Raw genomic sequence first — 25,000 nt, forward strand, 5'->3', positions numbered from 1 at the left:
TAAGCTTTTGGGTTTTCGTCCCTATTTATATAATGTACTGGAGATTACAGTGGCTGATCTTTAATTAGCCCTCTCTTTGCAGCAGCTTTCGCTTACGGCCATACCAACCTGGCTATGCCCGATCTCGTCTGATCTCGGAAGCTAAGCAGGTTTGGGCCTGGTTAGTACTTGGATGAGAGACCGCCTGGGAATACCAGGTGCTGTAAGCTTTTGGGTTTTATTCCGAACTTATATAATGAACTGGAGATTAGAGTGTCTGATCTTTAAATAGCCCTCTCTTTGCAGCAGCTTTCGCTTACGGCCATACCAACCTGGCTATGCCTGATCTCGTCTGATCTCGGAAGCTAAGCAGGTTTGGGCTTGGTTAGTACTTGGATGGGAGACCGCCTAGGAATACCAAGTGCTGTAAGCTTTTTGGAAAATTTTCATTAGTTATGTAATTAATCTTGAAAAAAAAAAAAGAGTCAATGCCAGATCTCTGAATCTTAGAATGTTTGGTTCTGGTTATTACTTGGATGGGAGACTGCCTGAGAATAATACCAGGTGCTGTAAGCTTTTGGGTTTTCTTCCCTACTTATATATTGAACTGGAGATTAGAGTGGCTGATCTTTAAATAGCCCTCTCTCTGCAGCAGCCTTCGCTTACGGCCATACCTGGCTATGCCTGGTTAGTACTTGGATGGGAAACCGCCTGGGAATACCAGGTGCTGAATGCTTTTTGGAAATTTTTCAAATTTTTTTACTTTTTGGAATTTTTTCACTAATTATATAATAATCATGCAAAAAAAAAAAAAAAGAGTCAATGCCCGATGTCTGAATCTTAGCATGTTTGGTTCTGGTTACTACTTGGATGGGAGACCGCCTGGGATTGCCAGGTGCTGTAAGCTTTTGGGTTTTCGTCCCTATTTATATAATGTACTGGAGATTACAGTGGCTGATCTTTAATTAGCCCTCTCTTTGCAGCAGCTTTCGCTTACGGCCATACCAACCTGGCTATGCCCGATCTCGTCTGATCTCGGAAGCTAAGCAGGTTTGGGCCTGGTTAGTACTTGGATGGGAGACCGCCTGGGAATACCAGGTGCTGTAATCTTTTGGGTTTTATTCCGAACTTATATAATGAACTGGAGATTAGAGTGTCTGATCTTTAAATAGCCCTCTCTTTGCAGTAGCTTTCGCTTACGGCCATACCAACCTGGCTATGCCTGATCTCGTCTGATCTCGGAAGCTAAGCAGGTTTGGGCTTGGTTAGTACTTGGATGGGAGACCGCCTGGGAATACCAGGTGCTGTAAGCTTTTTGAAAAAATTTTAATTAGTTATGTAATAATCTTGAAAAAAAAAAAAAGAGTCAATGCCAGATCTCTGAATCTTAGAATGTTTGGTTCGGGTTATTACTTGGATGGGAGACTGCCTGAGAATAATACCAGGTGCTGTAAGCTTTTGGGTTTTCTTCCCTACTTATATATTGAACTGGAGATTAGAGTGGCTGATCTTTAAATAGCCCTCTCTCTGCAGCAGCCTTCGCTTACGGCCATACCTGGCTATGCCTGGTTAGTACTTGGATGGGAAACCGCCTGGGAATACCAGGTGCTGAAAGCTTTTTGGAAATTTTTCAAATTTTTTTACTTTTTGGAATTTTTTCACTAATTATATAATAATCGTGCAAAAAAAAAAAAAAAAAAAAAAAAAAAGAGTCAATGCCCGATGTCTGAATCTTAGCATGTTTGGTTCTGGTTACTACTTGGATGGGAGACCGCCTGGGATTGCCAGGTGCTGTAAGCTTTTGGGTTTTCGTCCCTATTTATATAATGTACTGGAGATTACAGTGGCTGATCTTTAATTAGCCCTCTCTTTGCAGCAGCTTTCGCTTACGGCCATACCAACCTGGCTATGCCCGATCTCGTCTGATCTCGGAAGCTAAGCAGGTTTGGGCCTGGTTAGTACTTGAATGGGAGACCGCCTGGGAATACCAGGTGCTGTAAGCTTTTGGGTTTTATTCCGAACTTATATAATGAACTGGAGATTAGAGTGTCTGATCTTTAAATAGCCCTCTCTTTGCAGCAGCTTTCGCTTACGGCCATACCAACCTGGCTATGCCTGATCTCGTCTGATCTCGGAAGCTAAGCAGGTTTGGGCTTTGTTAGTACTTGGATGGGAGACCGCCTGGGAATACCAGGTGCTGTAAGCTTTTGGAAAATTTTCATTAGTTATGTAATAATCTTGAAAAAAAAAAAAAAGAGTCAATGCCAGATCTCTGAATCTTAGAATGTTTGGTTCTGGTTATTACTTGGATGGGAGACTGCCTGAGAATAATACCAGGTGCTGTAAGCTTTTGGGTTTTCTTCCCTACTTATATATTGAACTGGAGATTAGAGTGGCTGATCTTTAAATAGCCCTCTCTCTGCAGCAGCCTTCGCTTACGGCCATACCTGGCTATGCCTGTTTAGTACTTGGATGGGAAACCGCCTGGGAATACCAGGTGCTGAAAGCTTTTTGGAAATTTTGAAAAAATTTTTACTTTTTGGAATTTTTTCACTAATTATATAATAATCGTGCAAAAAAAAAAAAAAAAAGAGTCAATGCCCGATGTCTGAATCTTAACATGTTTGGTTCTGGTTACTACTTGGATGGGAGACCGCCTGGGATTGCCAGGTGCTGTAAGCTTTAGGGTTTTCGTCCCTATTTATATAATGTACTGGAGATTACAGTGGCTGATCTTTAATTAGCCCTCTCTTTGCAGCAGCTTTCGCTTACGGCCATACCAACCTGGCTATGCCCGATCTCGTCTGATCTCGGAAGCTAAGCAGGTTTGGGCCTGGTTAGTACTTGGATGGGAGACCGCCTGGGAATACCAGGTGCTGTAAGCTTTTGGAAAATTTTCATTAGTTATGTAATAATCTTGAAAAAAAAAAAAAGAGTCAATGCCAGATCTCTGAATCTTAGAATGTTTGGTTCTGGTTATTACTTGGATGGGAGACTGCCTGAGAATAATACCAGGTGCTGTAAGCTTTTGGGTTTTCTTCCCTACTTATATATTGAACTGGAGATTAGAGTGGCTGATCTTTAAATAGCCCTCTCTCTGCAGCAGCCTTCGCTTACGGCCATACCTGGCTATGCCTGTTTAGTACTTGGATGGGAAACCGCCTGGGAATACCAGGTGCTGAAAGCTTTTTGGAAATTTTGAAAAAAATTTTACTTTTTGGAATTTTTTCACTAATTATATAATAATCGTGCAAAAAAAAAAAAAAAAGAGTCAATGCCCGATGTCTGAATCTTAGCATGTTTGGTTCTGGTTACTACTTGGATGGGAGACCGCCTGGGATTGCCAGGTGCTGTAAGCTTTAGGGTTTTCGTCCCTATTTATATAATGTACTGGAGATTACAGTGGCTGATCTTTAATTAGCCCTCTCTTTGCAGCAGCTTTCGCTTACGGCCATACCAACCTGGCTATGCCCGATCTCGTCTGATCTCGGAAGCTAAGCAGGTTTGGGCCTGGTTAGTACTTGGATGGGAGACCGCCTGGGAATACCAGGTGCTGTAAGCTTTTGGAAAATTTTCATTAGTTATGTAATAATCTTGAAAAAAAAAAAAAGAGTCAATGCCAGATCTCTGAATCTTAGAATGTTTGGTTCTGGTTATTACTTGGATGGGAGACTGCCTGAGAATAATACCAGGTGCTGTAAGCTTTTGGGTTTTCTTCCCTACTTATATATTGAACTGGAGATTAGAGTGGCTGATCTTTAAATAGCCCTCTCTCTGCAGCAGCCTTCGCTTACGGCCATACCTGGCTATGCCTGGTTAGTACTTGGATGGGAAACCGCCTGGGAATACCAGGTGCTGAAAGCTTTTTGGAAATTTTTCAAATTTTTTTACTTTTTGGAATTTTTTTACTAATTATATAATAATCATGCAAAAAAAAAAAAAAAAAAAAAAAAGAGTCAATGCCCGATGTCTGAATCTTAGCATGTTTGGTTCTGGTTACTACTTGGATGGGAGACCGCCTGGGATTGCCAGGTGCTGTAAGCTTTTGGGTTTTCGTCCCTATTTATATAATGTACTGGAGATTACAGTGGCTGATCTTTAATTAGCCCTCTCTTTGCAGCAGCTTTCGCTTACGGCCATACCAACCTGGCTATGCCCGATCTCGTCTGATCTCGGAAGCTAAGCAGGTTTGGGCCTGGTTAGTACTTGGATGGGAGACCGCCTGGGAATACCAGATGCTGTAAGCTTTTGGGTTTTATTCCGAACTTATATAATGAACTGGAGATTAGAGTGTCTGATCTTTAAATAGCCCTCTCTTTGCAGCAGCTTTCGCTTACAGCCATACCAACCTGGCTATGCCTGATCTCGTCTGATCTCGGAAGCTAAGCAGGTTTGGGCTTGGTTAGTACTTGGATGGGAGACCGCCTGGGAATACCAGGTGCTGTAAGCTTTTTGGAAAATTTTCATTAGTTATGTAATAATCTTGAAAAAAAAAAAAAAGAGTCAATGCCAGATCTCTGAATCTTAGAATGTTTGGTTCTGGTTATTACTTGGATGGGAGACTGCCTGAGAATAATACCAGGTGCTGTAAGCTTTTGGGTTTTCTTCCCTACTTATATATTGAACTGGAGATTAGAGTGGCTGATCTTTAAATAGCCCTCTCTCTGCAGCAGCCTTCGCTTACGGCCATACCTGGCTATGCCTGGTTAGTACTTGGATGGGAATCCGCCTGGGAATACCAGGTGCTGAAAGCTTTTTGGAAATTTTTAAAATTTTTTTGCTTTTTGGAATTTTTTCACTAATTATATAATAATCGTGCAAAAAAAAAAAAAAAGAGTCAATGCCCGATGTCTGAATCTTAGCATGTTTGGTTCTGGTTACTACTTGGATGGGAGACCGCCTGGGATTGCCAGGTGCTGTAAGCTTTTGGGTTTTCGTCCCTATTTATATAATGTACTGGAGATTACAGTGGCTGATCTTTAATTAGCCCTCTCTTTGCAGCAGCTTTCGCTTACGGCCATACCAACCTGGCTATGCCCGATCTTGTCTGATCTCGGAAGCTAAGCAGGTTTGGGCCTGGTTAGTACTTGGATGGGAGACCGCCTGGGATTGCCAGGTGCTGTAAGCTTTTGGGTTTTCCTCCCTATTTATATAATGTACTGGAGATTACAGTGGCTGATCTTTAATTAGCCCTCTCTTTGCAGCAGCTTTCGCTTACGGCCATACCAACCTGGCTATGCCCGATCTCGTCTGATCTCGGAAGCTAAGCAGGTTTGGGCCTGGTTAGTACTTGGATGGGAGACCGCCTGGGAATACCAGGTGCTGTAAGCTTTTGGGTTTTATTCCGAACTTATATAATGAACTGGAGATTAGAGTGTCTGATCTTTTAATAGCCCTCTCTTTGCAGCAGCTTTCGCTTACGGCCATACCAACCTGAGGGCGCTAGAGAGCTACAGGAAGTGTTGGCTGCAGTTGGGAGAGGAAGGCTCTCCTCCATTTTGATTTTTCTGTCAGTGTTTGTTTTGTGAGTTGTTTTTGGACTTTAGTTTATTTTTTGTGTTTTTTCAGTTTTAAACCACCTAACAGCAGCATCTTGCTGGCTGGAGGGTGGTTAATTTTTTGTTTGATTTTTGTACAATGGACGGATTATTGGCAAACGACACTGGACTGGCTGGAGAGACACGCATGGCAAACGACACTGGAATGGCTGGAGAGACACGTATGGCAAACGAAACTGGACTGGCTGGAGAGACACGTATGGCAAACGACACTGGACTGCTTGGAGAGACACGTATGGCAAATGACCCTGGACTGGCTGGAGAGACACGCATGGCAAATGACCCTGGAGTGGAGTATCGACAACGAGCAGGACACGGTAAAAAACAAGATGCAAGAGATAAAATTGGTGAAAGGAAATACTTAAAGGAGGCAACTGTGATTGTGAATGTCGAGAACGTAAATGAGGTGAGAGCTGTGGATATTATTAAAGTGGTGACGGAAAAATGTGGATATGGTAAAATTTTAGCACTAAGGCCAAGACAAGGAAAGGAATATGAACTGACAATGGAGAAAGAAGAAACATGTGATGAACTGACTGAGGGATTGTTAATTAAAGGAGTTAACTGTGAGATAAAGAAACTGCAAAATAGAGATTATGTTGTTTCCTTCATGCACCTGCCCGTCTACCTTGATGATAAAGACATTTTTAGAAAATTGGAGGGATGGGGAGTTAATCCCATTTCAAAATTAAAAAGAAGATGCTACCCGGGCACTGAAATAGAGGATGGAACAAGGTTTTTAAAAGTGAGATTCCCCAAGGAGGTGGCATCATTGCCCTACAGCACAAAGCTGGAAACAGCAGAAGGGCCGCAGTACTTTAGGGTGATGCACAGCCACCAGGTGAAGACCTGTAAGCTGTGCATGAGCCCGGATCATCTGCTCAAAGAATGCCCTGAATTTAAGTGTTACAAGTGCGAGGAAAGGGGACATTTCGCAAGGGATTGCAATGCGGTCAGATGCCCGGAGTGTCAAAAGATTTTAAACAAGTGTGAGTGTTGGATGGAGGGAGAGGAAGGAGGTCTGGAGCATCGGGTGGACGGACAGGTGCATGAAGGAAACACTGAAGAGGAAGGAGATATTGATGAAGGACAAGGGGATGAAGGATTATCACAAAAGGAAACAGAAGGAGGATCAGGCAACCAAGAGGAAGAAGAAGAAGGAAAAAAGAATGATATGGATGAGGAACAAACAGCAGAACAGAATACCCAATGGACAGAAATGGAAATATCGGACAGTTTTAAAAATCTTTTGGATAATGTGGAGAGGGATGGACAGGGAATGTATGATCAAAACAAAGAAATGGACAGTGAAGAAGAAACAAGGATGGACAACATGGGAAAAGACAGAGGGGAGAGAGGACAAAGTAGAAGAAGAACATTAAAGGTAAAACCAAATGTGGAAAATGCAAGAAAAAAGTTAATGACAAGGGGCCGAGTAAAAAGTGTAAACAGATATGAAGTGTTAAGAGGGCTGGAGGGAGAAGATGGAAAATAATGGTTTTTATGTATTTATTTTTATTTATTTTAATGGTTTTAAGTTGTGTTACTTTTAATGCAAGGGGATTGATGGACATGGGTAAATTTGAAAAGGTGAAAGAAATGTGTAAAGGAGAGGATGTGATTTTATTACAAGAAACTATCTGGAGGGAAGAGTACATGACTGAAATAAGGAAAAGGTGGAGCGGAGAGATTTTATATAACAATGGTGATGGGAGGCTTGGAAGAGGAGTTGCGATTTTAATAAAAGAAAACTGTGGGGTATCATGTAAAACAATATATAATGACGTAGATGGGAAATGTATTGCGGTTGAAATGGAGTATGAGGAGAAAAAAGTTATTGTAGTTAATATTCATGCACCGACTGTAGAGAATGAAAAGAAGGAATATTTTAATGTATTAAGAGATTTTTTTAAAAAGCATAAAGAAGTTATTATGATGGGTGATTTTAATACCGTTTTCAGTAAATTAGAAATGGGTGAGGGAATGGTTTTTAAAAATGATAAAGGAAGAAAAGAACTGAAACTATTAATGGAAGAAAATAATATGATTGATGTATGGAGAGAAAGAAATGAAAAAAAGAAAGAATATTCAAGGAGGCAATTAGTAGGGAATTTTATGTGTAAGACAAGGATTGATTTTATTTTGTGTACAAGGAACATTGAAGGATATATCGGTAACATTAAATATGAAGAATCAAGCTTAAGTGACCATAAACCAATTTTTTTGCAAGTAGACTGGAGTTCAGTGAAAAGAGGGCCGGGTGTATGGGTGTTAAATGTAGAGGTTTTGAAGAATGAGGAGTATGTTTTAAGTATTAAAGAAATTATTGAAAAAGAAAAGGAGAATGAAATGTACAGTGAAGATAAAAGGATATGGTGGGAAAATGTTAAATATTTAGTTAAAAAATTCACAATAAAGTATTGCAAATTAATACAGATATGTAAGAGGAAGAAGGAGAGAGAAATAAGAGAAAAATTGGAAAAGGAATTAAATGAGAATGGGAAAGATATACAAAAAATAAAAGAATTGGAGGGAATATTGAAAGAAATGGAAGAGAAAAAATATGAAGGAGCAAGGCTAAGAAGTAAAGCTAAATATACTGTGGAGGGAGAAAAATGTACAAAATTTTTCTTTGATCTAGAAAAAATACGAGGGAAAGCTGGAATGATTAAAGAAATAAGAGGAAAAAATGGTGTAGTGGTGGAAACAAATGAGGAAATATTAAAAGAAGTAAAAGCATATTATGAGAACCTGTTTAGTACTGAGGGGTTGAAGGAAGAAGAGAAATTGGAGTTACTTAAGCAAATAAAAACAACAGTAGGAGAAGTAGACAAAAAAGAGTGTGATGAAGAGATAAGAGAAGAAGAGATAAAAAGAGCAATAAGTGAATTAAACAAAAATAAAAGTCCAGGTATAGATGGTTTGGGGAGTGAATTTTATATTGTTTTTAAAGATTTTTTAACCAGTATTTTAAAAGAAGTATATGAAGAGATCTTTAAAAAAGAAGAAATGAATCAGAGAATGGGGATGGGATTATTAAAGTTGATATACAAAAGAAAAGGAGATAAAGTAGACTTAAAAAATTATAGACCAATTACAATGTTGAATACAGATCTGAAAATTTTAACAAAAGTTTTAGCCAACAGATTGAAAGAGGTAATGCCAACCATAATTGAAACAAATCAAGTGTATGGAGTTAAAGGGAAAGATATAGCGGACACAACTTTAAGTATAATAGATAGAATAAGATATATGAAAGAAAAAAACAAAAAAGGATATGTTATTAGTTTGGATTTCGAAAAGGCTTTTGATAGAGTGGAGCATGAATATTTATTTGGAATTTTAAGAAGGTACGGGTTTGGGGAAAATTTTACCTAGTGGATTACAATTTTATATAGGGGAGCAATAACAAGAATACAGTGTAATGGTTTTTTAACTGAATGTTTTAAAATTACTAGATCAATAAGACAAGGATGTCCATTATCAGCGCTTTTATATTCTTTAGTTGCAGAACCATTGGGATTAGCTATTAAAATAGACAAAGACATAAGAGGGATAAACATTGAAGGAAGTGGGGGAAATGAAAAAATATTTCAATATGCAGATGATACGACAATAATAGTTAAAGATATAGAGAGTGTTAATAAAGTAATGGAAGTAGTACAGATGTTTTGTAGGGGATCAGGAGGTAAGATAAATGAAGAAAAAACTATATATATGAGATTTGGAGGAGTGACTGTTTTAACAGAGTATTTTCATTTTAAAGAAACAAAAGAAATAAGGATTTTAGGTGTTCTAATGGGAAAAGAAGAAAGGAATGTTAAAGAAAAAATGTGGGAAGAAATAGTAGGAGGTATTGAAAGAAGGTTAAATTTTTGGAAATTGAGGACATTAAGTTTAAAAGGGAAGGTTTTAATTTTAAATGTGTTAATGGTGTCAAAGTTGTGGTATGTTTTATATGTGACTGCTATGCCAATGTGGGTGGAGACAAGGTTGAAAAAATGTTTTTTAGATTTTTTATGGAATAGTAAACCGTCAAGAATTGCATATAGTACATTAATAGGAGAAATAGGGAAAGGAGGGATGGGATTAATTGATGTTGAACAGAGAAAAAATAGCTTAAGAATTAAAATAGTAAAAAAATATCTAGATGATGGTCACAAAACTGCATGGAAAAAGACAATGGAATATTTTTTAAACAAATGTGGGGATTTTAACATGGGGGATGGGATTTTATGGATGAAAACAAAGAATTGGATGACAGAGTGCTTACCAGAGTTTTATAGGGAAATGTTTAGTGCCTGGGGAAAATTTTTAGATAGACTTGAGTATGATCCACATGGGAGAGAAAACATTTTAAATCAACCTCTGTTTTTAAACCAAAACATTTTAAAACAAGACAAAGGAATTTTTTTAAAGAAATGGATGGAAGTGGGGATAACAAGAGTGAGAGATGTTTTGTATGAATTTAAAGAAGGGTTTTTACCAACACAATTTATTGTAGATGCAATGGAGGAGGCAAAAGAGGATTACAGTGAACAAGTAATAAAAAATAAATATGAAATCATTAAAAATGCAATACCTAAAGAGTGGATAAAAAGAATAGAAAGTATGGAAGGAGAGCCAAAAGAGAAATGTATTCATGTGAAATTAGGGGGAAAACTGTATGATTTTAAGGAATGTACTGTGAAAATGATTTATTGTGCTTTTAGAGATGATGTTTTTAAAGAGCCGATTGCAAATGGTTACTGGGTGCAGAAATTCAAAGATTTAAAAAAAGAGTGTATATGGAGAAACATGACGGGGAAATGTGTGGAAACAAAATTGGAATGTTTGGAGTATTTTATAAGGCATAAAGTGGTTTTTACTGATGTTATTTTAAATAAAATAGGAATGGAAGAAAATGCTCTGTGTAAAGTGTGCCAGGAAGAGGAAGAGGGGATTTTACATATGTTTTTACATTGTAGAGAGCTAGAGGACTTTTTAAGGAAATGTAAATGTTTAATTAAAGATGTGACTGAGGAGTGGGATGAAAATGTAATGGAATGGAACAGAGTTGTGATGTTTGGTTGGGAAAAAAAGTTTCAAAACAAAAGTTTCATTAATCTGTGTGTAATGCTAATGAAAAGTGCAATATGGGACAGAAGAACTGTGGCTAAAAAGGAAAAAATTGTGTTGGATATTTGGAGGATGTTTAAAAGAAAAACAGAATTATATACTGAAAGACTGTATGTGTACTTTAAAGGTGTAAATATGTTAGACTCTTTTTATGATGTTTTTACCCCAAAAGTTTATTGTGTTTTAAATGATTTAATGTGGAAGCTGCCAGGAAGTGAAGGAGATTTTTAAATTATCTATGTAAAGGAAAGATGTGTAATGTAGGGATGTGTAAAGACAATGTTCTGTATTTTCTGTTGATTGCGTTTAATCTATTGTATTTTATTGATTGAAATTTCTTAATAAAAAAAAAAAAAAAAAAAAAAAAGGCTATGCCCGATCTCGTCTGATCTCGGAAGCTAAGCAGGTTTGGGCCTGGTTAGTACTTGGATGGGAGACCGCCTGGGAATACCAGGTGCTGTAAGCTTTAGGGTTTTATTCCGAATTTATATAATGAACTGGAGATTAGAGTGTCTGATCTTTAAATAGCCCTCTCTTTGCAGCAGCTTTCGCTTACGGCCATACCAACCTGGCTATGCCTGATCTCGTCTGATCTCGGAAGCTAAGCAGGTTTGGGCTTGGTTAGTACTTGGATGGGAGACCGCCTGGGAATACCAGGTGCTGTAAGCTTTTTGGAAAATTTTCATTAGTTATGTAATAATCTTGGAAAAAAAAAAGAGTCAATGCCAGATCTCTGAATCTTAGAATGTTTGGTTCTGGTTATTACTTGGATGGGAGACTGCCTGAGAATAATACCAGGTGCTGTAAGCTTTTGGGTTTTCTTCCCTACTTATATATTGAAATGGAGATTAGAGTGGCTGATCTTTAAATAGCCCTCTCTCTGCAGCAGCCTTCGCTTACGGCCATACCTGGCTATGCCTGGTTAGTACTTGGATGGGAAACCGCCTGGGAATACCAGGTGCTGAAAGCTTTTTGGAAATTTTTCAAATTTTTTACTTTTTGGAATTTTTTCACTAATTATATAATAATCGTGCAAAAAAAAAAAAAAAAGAGTCAATGCCCGATGTCTGAATCTTAACATGTTTGGTTCTGGTTACTACTTGGATGGGAGACTGCCTGAGAATAATACCAGGTGCTGTAAGCTTTAGGGTTTTCGTCCCTATTTATATAATGTACTGGAGATTACAGTGGCTGATCTTTAATTAGCCCTCTCTTTGCAGCAGCTTTCGCTTACGGCCATACCAACCTGGCTATGCCCGATCTCGTCTGATCTCGGAAGCTAAGCAGGTTTGGGCCTGGTTAGTACTTGGATGGGAGACCGCCTGGGAATACCAGGTGCTGTAAGCTTTTGGGTTTTATTCCGAACTTATATAATGAACTGGAGATTAGAGTGTCTGATCTTTAAATAGCCCTCTCTTTGCAGCAGCTTTCGCTTACGGCCATACCAACCTGGCTATGCCTGATCTCGTCTGATCTCGGAAGCTAAGCAGGTTTGGGCTTGGTTAGTACTTGGATGGGAGACCGCCTGGGAATACCAGGTGCTGTAAGCTTTTTGGAAAATTTTTATTAGTTATGTAATAATCTTGAAAAAAAAAAAAGAATCAATGCCAGATCTCTGAATCTTAGAATGTTTGGTTCTGGTTATTACTTGGATGGGAGACTGCCTGAGAATAATACCAGGTGCTGTAAGCTTTTGGGTTTTCTTCCCTACTTATATATTGAACTGGAGATTAGAGTGGCTGATCTTTAAATAGCCCTCTCTCTGCAGCAGCCTTCGCTTACGGCCATACCTGGCTATGCCTGGTTAGTACTTGGATGGGAAACCGCCTGGGAATACCAGGTGCTGAAAGCTTTTTGGAAATTTTGGAAATTTTTTTACTTTTTGGAATTTTTTCACTAATTATATAATAATCATGCAAAAAAAAAAAAAAAAGAATCAATGCCCGATGTCTGAATCTTAGCATGTTTGGTTCTGGTTACTACTTGGATGGGAGACCGCCTGGGATTGCCAGGTGCTGTAAGCTTTTGGGTTTTCGTCCCTATTTATATAATGTACTGGAGATTACAGTGGCTGATCTTTAAATAGCCCTCTCTCTGCAGCAGCCTTCGCTTACGGCCATACCTGGCTATGCCTGGTTAGTACTTGGATGGGAAACCGCCTGGGAATACCAGGTGCTGAAAGCTTTTTGGAAATTTTTCAAATTTTTTTACTTTTTGGAATTTTTTCACTAATTATATAATAATCGTGCAAAAAAAAAAAAAAAAAAGAAAAGAGTCAATGCCCGATGTCTGAATCTTAGCATGTTTGGTTCTGGTTACTACTTGGATGGGAGACCGCCTGGGATTGCCAGGTGCTGTAAGCTTTTGGGTTTTCGTCCCTATTTATATAATGTACTGGAGATTACAGTGGCTGATCTTTAATTAGCCCTCTCTTTGCAGCAGCTTTCGCTTACGGCCATACCAACCTGGCTATGCCCGATCTCGTCTGATCTCGGAAGCTAAGCAGGTTTGGGCCTGGTTAGTACTTGGATGGGAGACCGCCTGGGAATACCAGGTGCTGTAAGCTTTAGGGTTTTATTCCGAACTTATATAATGAACTGGAGATTAGAGTGTCTGATCTTTAAATAGCCCTCTCTTTGCAGCAGTTTTCGCTTACGGCCATACCAACCTGGCTATGCCTGATCTCGTCTGATCTCGGAAGCTAAGCAGGTTTGGGCTTGGTTAGTACTTGGATGGGAGACCGCCTGGGAATACCAGGTGCTGTAAGCTTTTTGGAAAATTTTCATTAGTTATGTAATAATCTTGAAAAAAAAAAAAAGAATCAATGCCAGATCTCTGAATCTTAGAATGTTTGGTTCTGGTTATTACTTGAATGGGAGACTGCCTGAGAATAATACCAGGTGCTGTAAGCTTTTGGGTTTTCTTCCCTACTTATATATTGAACTGGAGATTAGAGTGGCTGATCTTTAAATAGCCCTCTCTTTGCAGCAGCTTTCGCTTACGGCCATACCAACCTGGCTATGCCTGATCTCGTCTGATCTCGGAAGCTAAGCAGGTTTGGGCTTGGTTAGTACTTGGATGGGAGACCGCCTGGGAATACCAGGTGCTGTAAGCTTTTTGGAAAATTTTCATTAGTTATGTAATAATCTTGAAAAAAAAAAAAAGAGTCAATGCCAGATCTCTGAATCTTAGAATGTTTGGTTCTGGTTATTACTTGGATGGGAGACTGCCTGAGAATAATACCAGGTGCTGTAAGCTTTTGGGTTTTCTTCCCTACTTATATATTGAACTGGAGATTAGAGTGGCTGATCTTTAAATAGCCCTCTCTCTGCAGCAGCCTTCGCTTACGGCCATACCTGGCTATGCCTGGTTAGTACTTGGATGGGAATCCGCCTGGGAATACCAGGTGCTGAAAGCTTTTTGGAAATTTTTCAAATTTTTTTACTTTTTGGAATTTTTTCACTAATTATATAATAATCGTGCAAAAAAAAAAAAAAAGAGTCAATGCCCGATGTCTGAATCTTAGCATGTTTGGTTCTGGTTACTACTTGGATGGGAGACCGCCTGGGATTGCCAGGTGCTGTAAGCTTTTGGGTTTTCGTCCCTATTTATATAATGTACTGGAGATTACAGTGGCTGATCTTTAATTAGCCCTCTCTTTGCAGCAGCTTTCGCTTACGGCCATACCAACCTGGCTATGCCCGATCTTGTCTGATCTCGGAAGCTAAGCAGGTTTGGGCCTGGTTAGTACTTGGATGGGAGACCGCCTGGGATTGCCAGGTGCTGTAAGCTTTTGGGTTTTCCTCCCTATTTATATAATGTACTGGAGATTAGAGTGGCTGATCTTTAATTAGCCCTCTCTTTGCAGCAGCTTTCGCTTACGGCCATACCAACCTGGCTATGCCCGATCTCGTCTGATCTCGGAAGCTAAGCAGGTTTGGGCCTGGTTAGTACTTGGATGGGAGACCGCCTGGGAATACCAGGTGCTGTAAGCTTTTGGGTTTTATTCCGAACTTATATAATGAACTGGAGATTAGAGTGTCTGATCTTTTAATAGCCCTCTCTTTGCAGCAGCTTTCGCTTACGGCCATACCAACCTGAGGGCGCTAGAGAGCTACAGGAAGTGTTGGCTGCAGTTGGGAGAGGAAGGCTCTCCTCCATTTTGATTTTTCTGTCAGTGTTTGTTTTGTGAGTTGTTTTTGGACTTTAGTTTATTTTTTGTGTTTTTTCAGTTTTAAACCACCTAACAGCAGCATCTTGCTGGCTGGAGGGTGGTTAATTTTTTGTTTGATTTTTGTACAATGGACGGATTATTGGCAAACGACACTGGACTGGCTGGAGAGACACGCATGGCAAACGAAACTGGAATGGCTGGAGAGACACGTATGGCAAACGAAACTGGACTGGCTGGAGAGACACGTATGGCAAACGACACTGGACTGCTTGGAGAGACACGTATGGCAAATGACCCTGGACTGGCTGGAGAGACACGCATGGCAAATGACCCTGGAGTGGAGTATCGACAACGAGCAGGACACGGTAAAAAACAAGATGCAAGAGATAAAATTGGTGAAAGGAAATACTTAAAGGAGGCAACTGTGATTGTGAATGTCGAGAACGTAAATGAGGTGAGAGCTGTGGATATTATTAAAGTGGTGATGGAAAAATGTGGATATGGTAAAATTTTAGCACTAAGGCCAAGACAAGGAAAGGAATATGAACTGACAATGGAGAAAGAAGAAACATGTGATGAACTGACTGAGGGATTGTTAATTAAAGGAGTTAACTGTGAGATAAAGAAACTGCAAAATAGAGATTATGTTGTTTCCTTCATGCACCTGCCCGTCTACCTTGATGATAAAGACATTTTTAGAAAATTGGAGGGATGGGGAGTTAATCCCATTTCAAAATTAAAAAGAAGATGCTACCCGGGCACTGAAATAGAGGATGGAACAAGGTTTTTAAAAGTGAGATTCCCCAAGGAGGTGGCATCATTGCCCTACAGCACAAAGCTGGAAACAGCAGAAGGGCCGCAGTACTTTAGGGTGATGCACAGCCACCAGGTGAAGACCTGTAAGCTGTGCATGAGCCCGGATCATCTGCTCAAAGAATGCCCTGAATTTAAGTGTTACAAGTGCGAGGAAAGGGGACATTTCGCAAGGGATTGCAATGCGGTCAGATGCCCGGAGTGTCAAAAGATTTTAAACAAGTGTGAGTGTTGGATGGAGGGAGAGGAAGGAGGTCTGGAGCATCGGGTGGACGGACAGGTGCATGAAGGAAACACTGAAGAGGAAGGAGATATTGATGAAGGACAAGGGGATGAAGGATTATCACAAAAGGAAACAGAAGGAGGATCAGGCAACCAAGAGGAAGAAGAAGAAGGAAAAAAGAATGATATGGATGAGGAACAAACAGCAGAACAGAATACCCAATGGACAGAAATGGAAATATCGGACAGTTTTAAAAATCTTTTGGATAATGTGGAGAGGGATGGACAGGGAATGTATGATCAAAACAAAGAAATGGACAGTGAAGAAGAACCAAGGATGGACAACATGGGAAAAGACAGAGGGGAGAGAGGACAAAGTAGAAGAAGAACATTAAAGGTAAAACCAAATGTGGAAAATGCAAGAAAAAAGTTAATGACAAGGGGCCGAGTAAAAAGTGTAAACAGATATGAAGTGTTAAGAGGGCTGGAGGGAGAAGATGGAAAATAATGGTTTTTATGTATTTATTTTTATTTATTTTAATGGTTTTAAGTTGTGTTACTTTTAATGCAAGGGGATTGATGGACATGGGTAAATTTGAAAAGGTGAAAGAAATGTGTAAAGGAGAGGATGTGATTTTATTACAAGAAACTATCTGGAGGGAAGAGTACATGACTGAAATAAGGAAAAGGTGGAGCGGAGAGATTTTATATAACAATGGTGATGGGAGGCTTGGAAGAGGAGTTGCGATTTTAATAAAAGAAAACTGTGGGGTATCATGTAAAACAATATATAATGACGTAGATGGGAAATGTATTGCGGTTGAAATGGAGTATGAGGAGAAAAAAGTTATTGTAGTTAATATTCATGCACCGACTGTAGAGAATGAAAAGAAGGAATATTTTAATGTATTAAGAGATTTTTTTAAAAAGCATAAAGAAGTTATTATGATGGGTGATTTTAATACCGTTTTCAGTAAATTAGAAATGGGTGAGGGAATGGTTTTTAAAAATGATAAAGGAAGAAAAGAACTGAAACTATTAATGGAAGAAAATAATATGATTGATGTATGGAGAGAAAGAAATGAAAAAAAGAAAGAATATTCAAGGAGGCAATTAGTAGGGAATTTTATGTGTAAGACAAGGATTGATTTTATTTTGTGTACAAGGAACATTGAAGGATATATCGGTAACATTAAATATGAAGAATCAAGCTTAAGTGACCATAAACCAATTTTTTTGCAAGTAGACTGGAGTTCAGTGAAAAGAGGGCCGGGTGTATGGGTGTTAAATGTAGAGGTTTTGAAGAATGAGGAGTATGTTTTAAGTATTAAAGAAATTATTGAAAAAGAAAAGGAGAATGAAATGTACAGTGAAGATAAAAGGATATGGTGGGAAAATGTTAAATATTTAGTTAAAAAATTCACAATAAAGTATTGCAAATTAATACAGATATGTAAGAGGAAGAAGGAGAGAGAAATAAGAGAAAAATTGGAAAAGGAATTAAATGAGAATGGGAAAGATATACAAAAAATAAAAGAATTGGAGGGAATATTGAAAGAAATGGAAGAGAAAAAATATGAAGGAGCAAGGCTAAGAAGTAAAGCTAAATATACTGTGGAGGGAGAAAAATGTACAAAATTTTTCTTTGATCTAGAAAAAATACGAGGGAAAGCTGGAATGATTAAAGAAATAAGAGGAAAAAATGGTGTAGTGGTGGAAACAAATGAGGAAATATTAAAAGAAGTAAAAGCATATTATGAGAACCTGTTTAGTACTGAGGGGTTGAAGGAAGAAGAGAAATTGGAGTTACTTAAGCAAATAAAAACAACAGTAGGAGAAGTAGACAAAAAAGAGTGTGATGAAGAGATAAGAGAAGAAGAGATAAAAAGAGCAATAAGTGAATTAAACAAAAATAAAAGTCCAGGTATAGATGGTTTGGGGAGTGAATTTTATATTGTTTTTAAAGATTTTTTAACCAGTATTTTAAAAGAAGTATATGAAGAGATCTTTAAAAAAGAAGAAATGAATCAGAGAATGGGGATGGGATTATTAAAGTTGATATACAAAAGAAAAGGAGATAAAGTAGACTTAAAAAATTATAGACCAATTACAATGTTGAATACAGATCTGAAAATTTTAACAAAAGTTTTAGCCAACAGATTGAAAGAGGTAATGCCAACCATAATTGAAACAAATCAAGTGTATGGAGTTAAAGGGAAAGATATAGCGGACACAACTTTAAGTATAATAGATAGAATAAGATATATGAAAGAAAAAAACAAAAAAGGATATGTTATTAGTTTGGATTTCGAAAAGGCTTTTGATAGAGTGGAGCATGAATATTTATTTGGAATTTTAAGAAGGTACGGGTTTGGGGAAAATTTTATCTAGTGGATTACAATTTTATATAGGGGAGCAATAACAAGAATACAGTGTAATGGTTTTTTAACTGAATGTTTTAAAATTACTAGATCAATAAGACAAGGATGTCCATTATCAGCGCTTTTATATTCTTTAGTTGCAGAACCATTGGGATTAGCTATTAAAATAGACAAAGACATAAGAGGGATAAACATTGAAGGAAGTGGGGGAAATGAAAAAATATTTCAATATGCAGATGATACGACAATAATAGTTAAAGATATAGAGAGTGTTAATAAAGTAATGGAAGTAGTACAGATGTTTTGTAGGGGATCAGGAGGTAAGATAAATGAAGAAAAAACTATATATATGAGATTTGGAGGAGTGACTGTTTTAACAGAGTATTTTCATTTTAAAGAAACAAAAGAAATAAGGATTTTAGGTGTTCTAATGGGAAAAGAAGAAAGGAATGTTAAAGAAAAAATGTGGGAAGAAATAGTAGGAGGTATTGAAAGAAGGTTAAATTTTTGGAAATTGAGGACATTAAGTTTAAAAGGGAAGGTTTTAATTTTAAATGTGTTAATGGTGTCAAAGTTGTGGTATGTTTTATATGTGACTGCTATGCCAATGTGGGTGGAGACAAGGTTGAAAAAATGTTTTTTAGATTTTTTATGGAATAGTAAACCGTCAAGAATTGCATATAGTACATTAATAGGAGAAATAGGGAAAGGAGGGATGGGATTAATTGATGTTGAACAGAGAAAAAATAGCTTAAGAATTAAAATAGTAAAAAAATATCTAGATGATGGTCACAAAACTGCATGGAAAAAGACAATGGAATATTTTTTAAACAAATGTGGGGATTTTAACATGGGGGATGGGATTTTATGGATGAAAACAAAGAATTGGATGACAGAGTGCTTACCAGAGTTTTATAGGGAAATGTTTAGTGCCTGGGGAAAATTTTTAGATAGACTTGAGTATGATCCACATGGGAGAGAAAACATTTTAAATCAACCTCTGTTTTTAAACCAAAACATTTTAAAACAAGACAAAGGAATTTTTTTAAAGAAATGGATGGAAGTGGGGATAACAAGAGTGAGAGATGTTTTGTATGAATTTAAAGAAGGGTTTTTACCAACACAATTTATTGTAGATGCAATGGAGGAGGCAAAAGAGGATTACAGTGAACAAGTAATAAAAAATAAATATGAAATCATTAAAAATGCAATACCTAAAGAGTGGATAAAAAGAATAGAAAGTATGGAAGGAGAGCCAAAAGAGAAATGTATTCATGTGAAATTAGGGGGAAAACTGTATGATTTTAAGGAATGTACTGTGAAAATGATTTATTGTGCTTTTAGAGATGATGTTTTTAAAGAGCCGATTGCAAATGGTTACTGGGTGCAGAAATTCAAAGATTTAAAAAAAGAGTGTATATGGAGAAACATGACGGGGAAATGTGTGGAAACAAAATTGGAATGTTTGGAGTATTTTATAAGGCATAAAGTGGTTTTTACTGATGTTATTTTAAATAAAATAGGAATGGAAGAAAATGCTCTGTGTAAAGTGTGCCAGGAAGAGGAAGAGGGGATTTTACATATGTTTTTACATTGTAGAGAGCTAGAGGACTTTTTAAGGAAATGTAAATGTTTAATTAAAGATGTGACTGAGGAGTGGGATGAAAATGTAATGGAATGGAACAGAGTTGTGATGTTTGGTTGGGAAAAAAAGTTTCAAAACAAAAGTTTCATTAATCTGTGTGTAATGCTAATGAAAAGTGCAATATGGGACAGAAGAACTGTGGCTAAAAAGGAAAAAATTGTGTTGGATATTTGGAGGATGTTTAAAAGAAAAACAGAATTATATACTGAAAGACTGTATGTGTACTTTAAAGGTGTAAATATGTTAGACTCTTTTTATGATGTTTTTACCCCAAAAGTTTATTGTGTTTTAAATGATTTAATGTGGAAGCTGCCAGGAAGTGAAGGAGATTTTTAAATTATCTATGTAAAGGAAAGATGTGTAATGTAGGGATGTGTAAAGACAATGTTCTGTATTTTCTGTTGATTGCGTTTAATCTATTGTATTTTATTGATTGAAATTTCTTAATAAAAAAAAAAAAAAAAAAAAAAAGGCTATGCCCGATCTCGTCTGATCTCGGAAGCTAAGCAGGTTTGGGCCTGGTTAGTACTTGGATGGGAGACCGCCTGGGAATACCAGGTGCTGTAAGCTTTAGGGTTTTATTCCGAATTTATATAATGAACTGGAGATTAGAGTGTCTGATCTTTAAATAGCCCTCTCTTTGCAGCAGCTTTCGCTTACGGCCATACCAACCTGGCTATGCCTGATCTCGTCTGATCTTGGAAGCTAAGCAGGTTTGGGCTTGGTTAGTACTTGGATGGGAGACCGCCTGATAATACCAGGTGCTGTAAGCTTTTTGGAAAATTTTCATTAGTTATGTAATAATCTTGGAAAAAAAAAAGAGTCAATGCCAGATCTCTGAATCTTAGAATGTTTGGTTCTGGTTATTACTTGGATGGGAGACTGCCTGAGAATAATACCAGGTGCTGTAAGCTTTTGGGTTTTCTTCCCTACTTATATATTGAAATGGAGATTAGAGTGGCTGATCTTTAAATAGCCCTCTCTCTGCAGCAGCCTTCGCTTACGGCCATACCTGGCTATGCCTGGTTAGTACTTGGATGGGAAACCGCCTGGGAATACCAGGTGCTGAAAGCTTTTTGGAAATTTTTCAAATTTTTTACTTTTTGGAATTTTTTCACTAATTATATAATAATCGTGCAAAAAAAAAAAAAAAGAGTCAATGCCCGATGTCTGAATCTTAACATGTTTGGTTCTGGTTACTACTTGGATGGGAGACTGCCTGAGAATAATACCAGGTGCTGTAAGCTTTAGGGTTTTCGTCCCTATTTATATAATGTACTGGAGATTACAGTGGCTGATCTTTAATTAGCCCTCTCTTTGCAGCAGCTTTCGCTTACGGCCATACCAACCTGGCTATGCCCGATCTCGTCTGATCTCGGAAGCTAAGCAGGTTTGGGCCTGGTTAGTACTTGGATGGGAGACCGCCTGGGAATACCAGGTGCTGTAAGCTTTTGGGTTTTATTCCGAACTTATATAATGAACTGGAGATTAGAGTGTCTGATCTTTAAATAGCCCTCTCTTTGCAGCAGCTTTCGCTTACGGCCATACCAACCTGGCTATGCCTGATCTCGTCTGATCTCGGAAGCTAAGCAGGTTTGGGCTTGGTTAGTACTTGGATGGGAGACCGCCTGGGAATACCAGGTGCTGTAAGCTTTTTGGAAAATTTTCATTAGTTATGTAATAATCTTGAAAAAAAAAAAAAGAATCAATGCCAGATCTCTGAATCTTAGAATGTTTGGTTCTGGTTATTACTTGGATGGGAGACAGCCTGAGAATAATACCAGGTGCTGTAAGCTTTTGGGTTTTCTTCCCTACTTATATATTGAACTGGAGATTAGAGTGGCTGATCTTTAAATAGCCCTCTCTCTGCAGCAGCCTTCGCTTAAGGCCATACCTGGCTATGCCTGGTTAGTACTTGGATGGGAAACCGCCTGGGAATACCAGGTGCTGAAAGCTTTTTGGAAATTTTGGAAATTTTTTTACTTTTTGGAATTTTTTCACTAATTATATAATAATCATGCAAAAAAAAAAAAAAAGAGTCAATGCCCGATGTCTGAATCTTAGCATGTTTGGTTCTGGTTACTACTTGGATGGGAGACCGCCTGGGATTGCCAGGTGCTGTAAGCTTTTGGGTTTTCGTCCCTATTTATATAATGTACTGGAGATTACAGTGGCTGATCTTTAAATAGCCCTCTCTCTGCAGCAGCCTTCGCTTACGGCCATACCTGGCTATGCCTGGTTAGTACTTGGATGGGAAACCGCCTGGGAATACCAGGTGCTGAAAGCTTTTTGGAAATTTTTCAAATTTTTTTACTTTTTGGAATTTTTTCACTAATTATATAATAATCGTGCAAAAAAAAAAAAAAAAAAGAAAAGAGTCAATGCCCGATGTCTGAATCTTAGCATGTTTGGTTCTGGTTACTACTTGGATGGGAGACCGCCTGGGATTGCCAGGTGCTGTAAGCCTTTGGGTTTTCGTCCCTATTTATATAATGTACTGGAGATTACAGTGGCTGATCTTTAATTAGCCCTCTCTTTGCAGCAGCTTTCGCTTACGGCCATACCAACCTGGCTATGCCCGATCTCGTCTGATCTCGGAAGCTAAGCAGGTTTGGGCCTGGTTAGTACTTGGATGGGAGACCGCCTGGGAATACCAGGTGCTGTAAGCTTTAGGGTTTTATTCCGAACTTATATAATGAACTGGAGATTAGAGTGTCTGATCTTTAAATAGCCCTCTCTTTGCAGCAGTTTTCGCTTACGGCCATACCAACCTGGCTATGCCTGATCTCGTCTGATCTCGGAAGCTAAGCAGGTTTGGGCTTGGTTAGTACTTGGATGGGAGACCGCCTGGGAATACCAGGTGCTGTAAGCTTTTTGGAAAATTTTCATTAGTTATGTAATAATCTTGAAAAAAAAAAAAAGAATCAATGCCAGATCTCTGAATCTTAGAATGTTTGGTTCTGGTTATTACTTGAATGGGAGACTGCCTGAGAATAATACCAGGTGCTGTAAGCTTTTGGGTTTTCTTCCCTACTTATATATTGAACTGGAGATTAGAGTGGCTGATCTTTAAATAGCCCTCTCTCTGCAGCAGCCTTCGCTTACGGCCATACCTGGCTATGCCTGGTTAGTACTTGGATGGGAAACCGCCTGGGAATACCAGGTGCTGAAAGCTTTTTGGAAATTTTGGAAATTTTTTTACTTTTTGGAATTTTTTCACTAATTATATAATAATCATGCAAAAAAAAAAAAAAAAGAGTCAATGCCCGATGTCTGAATCTTAGCATGTTTGGTTCTGGTTACTACTTGGATGGGAGACCGCCTGGGATTGCCAGGTGCTGTAAGCTTTTGGGTTTTCGTCCCTATTTATATAATGTACAGGAGATTACAGTGGCTGATCTTTAAATAGCCCTCTCTCTGCAGCAGCCTTCGCTTACGGCCATACCTGGCTATGCCTGGTTAGTACTTGGATGGGAAACCGCCTGGGAATACCAGGTGCTGAAAGCTTTTTGGAAATTTTTCAATTTTTTTTACTTTTTGGAATTTTTTCACTAATTATATAATAATCGTGCAAAAAAAAAAAAAAAAAAAAAGAGTCAATGCCCGATGTCTGAATCTTAGCATGTTTGGTTCTGGTTACTACTTGGATGGGAGGCCGCCTGGGATTGCCAGGTGCTGTAAGCTTTTGGGTTTTCGTCCCTATTTATATAATGTACTGGAGATTACAGTGGCTGATCTTTAATTAGCCCTCTCTTTGCAGCAGCTTTCGCTTACGGCCATACCAACCTGGCTATGCCCGATCTCGTCTGATCTCGGAAGCTAAGCAGGTTTGGGCCTGGTTAGTACTTGGATGGGAACACGCCTGGGAATACCAGGTGCTGTAAGCTTTAGGGTTTTATTCCGAACTTATATAATGAACTGGAGATTAGAGTGTCTGATCTTTAAATAGCCCTCTCTTTGCAGCAGCTTTCGCTTACGGCCATACCAACCTGGCTATGCCTGATCTCGTCTGATCTCGAAAGCTAAGCAGGTTTGGGCTTGGTTAGTACTTGGATGGGAGACCGCCTGGGAATACCAGGTGCTGTAAGCTTTTTGGAAAATTTTCATTAGTTATGTAATAATCTTGGAAAAAAAAAGAGTCAATGCCAGATCTCTGAATCTTAGAATGTTTGGTTCTGGTTATTACTTGGATGGGAGACTGCCTGAGAATAATACCAGGTGCTGTAAGCTTTTGGGTTTTCTTCCCTACTTATATATTGAACTGGAGATTAGAGTGGCTGATCTTTAAATAGCCCTCTCTCTGCAGCAGCCTTCGCTTACGGCCATACCTGGCTATGCCTGGTTAGTACTTGGATGGGAAACCGCCTGGGAATACCAGGTGCTGAAAGCTTTTTGGAAATTTTGGAAATTTTTTTACTTTTTGGAATTTTTTCACTAATTATATAATAATCATGCAAAAAAAAAAAAAAAGAGTCAATGCCCGATGTCTGAATCTTAGCATGTTTGGTTCTGGTTACTACTTGGATGGGAGACCGCCTGGGATTGCCAGGTGCTGTAAGCTTTTGGGTTTTCGTCCCTATTTATATGATGTACTGGAGATTACAGTGGCTGATCTTTAAATAGCCCTCTCTCTGCAGCAGCCTTCGCTTACGGCCATACCTGGCTATGCCTGGTTAGTACTTGGATGGGAAACCGCCTGGGAATACCAGGTGCTGAAAGCTTTTTGGAAATTTTTCAAATTTTTTTACTTTTTGGAATTTTTTCACTAATTATATAATAATCGTGCAAAAAAAAAAAAAAAAAGAAAAGAGTCAATGCCCGATGTCTGAATCTTAGCATGTTTGGTTCTGGTTACTACTTGGATGGGAGACCGCCTGGGATTGCCAGGTGCTGTAAGCTTTTGGGTTTTCGTCCCTATTTATATAATGTACTGGAGATTACAGTGGCTGATCTTTAATTAGCCCTCTCTTTGCAGCAGCTTTCGCTTACGGCCATACCAACCTGGCTATGCCCGATCTCGTCTGATCTCGGAAGCTAAGCAGGTTTGGGCCTGGTTAGTACTTGGATGGGAGACCGCCTGGGAATACCAGGTGCTGTAAGCTTTAGGGTT

General features: G+C 38.5%; 28 non-coding genes across 28 annotated transcripts; all 28 read left to right on the forward strand.

Annotated features, from left to right (window-relative positions):
- The first annotated feature begins 90 nt into the window (after window positions 1-90).
- Window positions 91-209, forward strand: LOC132138341 (5S ribosomal RNA). Its single transcript, XR_009432638.1, has one exon. It is a non-coding gene; the product is annotated as a 5S ribosomal RNA (ribosomal RNA).
- Window positions 210-293: 84 nt separating this feature from the next.
- Window positions 294-412, forward strand: LOC132138405 (5S ribosomal RNA). The gene has a single exon (XR_009432698.1). It is a non-coding gene; the product is annotated as a 5S ribosomal RNA (ribosomal RNA).
- A 558-nt stretch (window positions 413-970) lies between these two features.
- Window positions 971-1,089, forward strand: LOC132137790 (5S ribosomal RNA). Its single transcript, XR_009432111.1, has one exon. It is a non-coding gene; the product is annotated as a 5S ribosomal RNA (ribosomal RNA).
- Window positions 1,090-1,173: 84 nt separating this feature from the next.
- Window positions 1,174-1,292, forward strand: LOC132138274 (5S ribosomal RNA). Its single transcript, XR_009432574.1, has one exon. It is a non-coding gene; the product is annotated as a 5S ribosomal RNA (ribosomal RNA).
- Window positions 1,293-1,863: 571 nt separating this feature from the next.
- LOC132137709 (5S ribosomal RNA) lies at window positions 1,864-1,982 on the forward strand. Its single transcript, XR_009432035.1, has one exon. It is a non-coding gene; the product is annotated as a 5S ribosomal RNA (ribosomal RNA).
- Window positions 1,983-2,066: 84 nt separating this feature from the next.
- Window positions 2,067-2,185, forward strand: LOC132138707 (5S ribosomal RNA). The gene has a single exon (XR_009432990.1). It is a non-coding gene; the product is annotated as a 5S ribosomal RNA (ribosomal RNA).
- A 560-nt stretch (window positions 2,186-2,745) lies between these two features.
- LOC132137615 (5S ribosomal RNA) lies at window positions 2,746-2,864 on the forward strand. The gene has a single exon (XR_009431940.1). It is a non-coding gene; the product is annotated as a 5S ribosomal RNA (ribosomal RNA).
- Window positions 2,865-3,422: 558 nt separating this feature from the next.
- On the forward strand, window positions 3,423-3,541 carry LOC132137617 (5S ribosomal RNA). Its single transcript, XR_009431942.1, has one exon. It is a non-coding gene; the product is annotated as a 5S ribosomal RNA (ribosomal RNA).
- Window positions 3,542-4,107: 566 nt separating this feature from the next.
- Window positions 4,108-4,226, forward strand: LOC132138340 (5S ribosomal RNA). The gene has a single exon (XR_009432637.1). It is a non-coding gene; the product is annotated as a 5S ribosomal RNA (ribosomal RNA).
- Window positions 4,227-4,310: 84 nt separating this feature from the next.
- On the forward strand, window positions 4,311-4,429 carry LOC132138345 (5S ribosomal RNA). The gene has a single exon (XR_009432642.1). It is a non-coding gene; the product is annotated as a 5S ribosomal RNA (ribosomal RNA).
- Window positions 4,430-4,988: 559 nt separating this feature from the next.
- LOC132138786 (5S ribosomal RNA) lies at window positions 4,989-5,107 on the forward strand. The gene has a single exon (XR_009433066.1). It is a non-coding gene; the product is annotated as a 5S ribosomal RNA (ribosomal RNA).
- An 84-nt stretch (window positions 5,108-5,191) lies between these two features.
- LOC132137618 (5S ribosomal RNA) lies at window positions 5,192-5,310 on the forward strand. The gene has a single exon (XR_009431943.1). It is a non-coding gene; the product is annotated as a 5S ribosomal RNA (ribosomal RNA).
- Window positions 5,311-11,205: 5,895 nt separating this feature from the next.
- LOC132138275 (5S ribosomal RNA) lies at window positions 11,206-11,324 on the forward strand. Its single transcript, XR_009432575.1, has one exon. It is a non-coding gene; the product is annotated as a 5S ribosomal RNA (ribosomal RNA).
- A 559-nt stretch (window positions 11,325-11,883) lies between these two features.
- LOC132137619 (5S ribosomal RNA) lies at window positions 11,884-12,002 on the forward strand. Its single transcript, XR_009431944.1, has one exon. It is a non-coding gene; the product is annotated as a 5S ribosomal RNA (ribosomal RNA).
- Window positions 12,003-12,086: 84 nt separating this feature from the next.
- On the forward strand, window positions 12,087-12,205 carry LOC132138276 (5S ribosomal RNA). Its single transcript, XR_009432576.1, has one exon. It is a non-coding gene; the product is annotated as a 5S ribosomal RNA (ribosomal RNA).
- An 897-nt stretch (window positions 12,206-13,102) lies between these two features.
- LOC132137620 (5S ribosomal RNA) lies at window positions 13,103-13,221 on the forward strand. The gene has a single exon (XR_009431945.1). It is a non-coding gene; the product is annotated as a 5S ribosomal RNA (ribosomal RNA).
- An 84-nt stretch (window positions 13,222-13,305) lies between these two features.
- On the forward strand, window positions 13,306-13,424 carry LOC132138277 (5S ribosomal RNA). The gene has a single exon (XR_009432577.1). It is a non-coding gene; the product is annotated as a 5S ribosomal RNA (ribosomal RNA).
- A 227-nt stretch (window positions 13,425-13,651) lies between these two features.
- Window positions 13,652-13,770, forward strand: LOC132138278 (5S ribosomal RNA). Its single transcript, XR_009432578.1, has one exon. It is a non-coding gene; the product is annotated as a 5S ribosomal RNA (ribosomal RNA).
- Window positions 13,771-14,328: 558 nt separating this feature from the next.
- LOC132138787 (5S ribosomal RNA) lies at window positions 14,329-14,447 on the forward strand. Its single transcript, XR_009433067.1, has one exon. It is a non-coding gene; the product is annotated as a 5S ribosomal RNA (ribosomal RNA).
- Window positions 14,448-14,531: 84 nt separating this feature from the next.
- On the forward strand, window positions 14,532-14,650 carry LOC132137621 (5S ribosomal RNA). The gene has a single exon (XR_009431946.1). It is a non-coding gene; the product is annotated as a 5S ribosomal RNA (ribosomal RNA).
- Window positions 14,651-20,544: 5,894 nt separating this feature from the next.
- LOC132138946 (5S ribosomal RNA) lies at window positions 20,545-20,663 on the forward strand. Its single transcript, XR_009433219.1, has one exon. It is a non-coding gene; the product is annotated as a 5S ribosomal RNA (ribosomal RNA).
- A 558-nt stretch (window positions 20,664-21,221) lies between these two features.
- LOC132137623 (5S ribosomal RNA) lies at window positions 21,222-21,340 on the forward strand. Its single transcript, XR_009431948.1, has one exon. It is a non-coding gene; the product is annotated as a 5S ribosomal RNA (ribosomal RNA).
- An 84-nt stretch (window positions 21,341-21,424) lies between these two features.
- Window positions 21,425-21,543, forward strand: LOC132138279 (5S ribosomal RNA). The gene has a single exon (XR_009432579.1). It is a non-coding gene; the product is annotated as a 5S ribosomal RNA (ribosomal RNA).
- Window positions 21,544-22,440: 897 nt separating this feature from the next.
- On the forward strand, window positions 22,441-22,559 carry LOC132137624 (5S ribosomal RNA). The gene has a single exon (XR_009431949.1). It is a non-coding gene; the product is annotated as a 5S ribosomal RNA (ribosomal RNA).
- Window positions 22,560-22,643: 84 nt separating this feature from the next.
- LOC132138280 (5S ribosomal RNA) lies at window positions 22,644-22,762 on the forward strand. The gene has a single exon (XR_009432580.1). It is a non-coding gene; the product is annotated as a 5S ribosomal RNA (ribosomal RNA).
- An 896-nt stretch (window positions 22,763-23,658) lies between these two features.
- LOC132138711 (5S ribosomal RNA) lies at window positions 23,659-23,777 on the forward strand. The gene has a single exon (XR_009432994.1). It is a non-coding gene; the product is annotated as a 5S ribosomal RNA (ribosomal RNA).
- An 84-nt stretch (window positions 23,778-23,861) lies between these two features.
- Window positions 23,862-23,980, forward strand: LOC132138591 (5S ribosomal RNA). Its single transcript, XR_009432877.1, has one exon. It is a non-coding gene; the product is annotated as a 5S ribosomal RNA (ribosomal RNA).
- An 893-nt stretch (window positions 23,981-24,873) lies between these two features.
- LOC132137625 (5S ribosomal RNA) lies at window positions 24,874-24,992 on the forward strand. The gene has a single exon (XR_009431950.1). It is a non-coding gene; the product is annotated as a 5S ribosomal RNA (ribosomal RNA).
- Window positions 24,993-25,000: the final 8 nt, after the last annotated feature.

Source organism: Carassius carassius, unplaced genomic scaffold (genome assembly GCF_963082965.1).
Source record: "Carassius carassius unplaced genomic scaffold, fCarCar2.1 SCAFFOLD_57, whole genome shotgun sequence".
Taxonomy (NCBI): Eukaryota; Metazoa; Chordata; class Actinopteri; order Cypriniformes; family Cyprinidae; genus Carassius; species Carassius carassius.